The following is a 1,045-nucleotide window of genomic DNA, read 5'->3' on the forward strand; positions in this document are numbered from 1 at the left end:
ATTAGATATTATTTTATTTTTGTTTGCTTCTTTGTTTTATTCATTTTTTCTATATATGTTTAAAGAGGACCTTTATTATAAGTCTTTTTAAATGTAAGGGAAAAGTGTTGTCTTGATATGCTACTCCTGGATGACCAGATGTGTGTCTCACTTTGCCTGGTCACAATATGTTTAAATAGTGGGATGGAGATGTTACTAAAGCACAAGAATGGCATGGCTATTTAGTCTACAACCAATTACAGTCAGTTGCAATATGGCTCAAGTTTTTTATCCTGCTGAGCTCAAACATGTGTTGTTTTCCATTTACCTACTTTAACGTACTTCAGTTTTCAAAAACACTGCCCGTAAAGCATTCATAATACACTCTCCTCACCCTGTTCCTCTGGTGCCGAGTGCTCTCCTGGGGATATGGACAGATAAGGTAACAGTCATATTCTTTGTACCCCCTTGGTTTTATGAGCAGGTCCCAAATTCACTCATAACTGGGCTCTGATTCCCAGCGGTGCTGCACTCAAATATTTACATTCGTCCAATCAAGCATCGAACAGTAGCACATATAGGTTTCAGTGAGGTCACGAGCTCCTAATCATAACCAAATCCAATGCTGAACTCAAGGACCGACTGCTGCGTTTTGAGTGGAACACATTTAAGAACTAAATCAACTGTTGCTTTATTTCAATCTTCTATCTTCTCCCCTCTTACACATCGCAGACAGACTTCCTGCTGGTTCTTGACACGCTGCTTTCAGGGAAAGTTTTTGAAAAACTCACTCGCCCTTTTTCTTGCTAAAGTTTAGAAAAGAACACGTAGCAGATGTTTAATCATTGTCAAGGATCTCAGTGCAAATTCATTAAAGCACCAATATTTACTGTATACCCAATACTTTTCCATTTTCACCTTTATTTTTTGATTTATTACTTCTCCAAAACTTCCGCAAACAATGATCATGGTGTTAACAAAGAAATCAAACCATAAATGTCCAGAAATGAAGTTATTTGTAATAATGTGGAATGGCACAGGGAAAAAGTATTGAACACACTTACTG

Source organism: Austrofundulus limnaeus, unplaced genomic scaffold, assembly GCF_001266775.1.
Source record: "Austrofundulus limnaeus strain Quisiro unplaced genomic scaffold, Austrofundulus_limnaeus-1.0 Scaffold101, whole genome shotgun sequence".
In the NCBI taxonomy this organism is placed as follows: domain Eukaryota; kingdom Metazoa; phylum Chordata; class Actinopteri; order Cyprinodontiformes; family Rivulidae; genus Austrofundulus; species Austrofundulus limnaeus.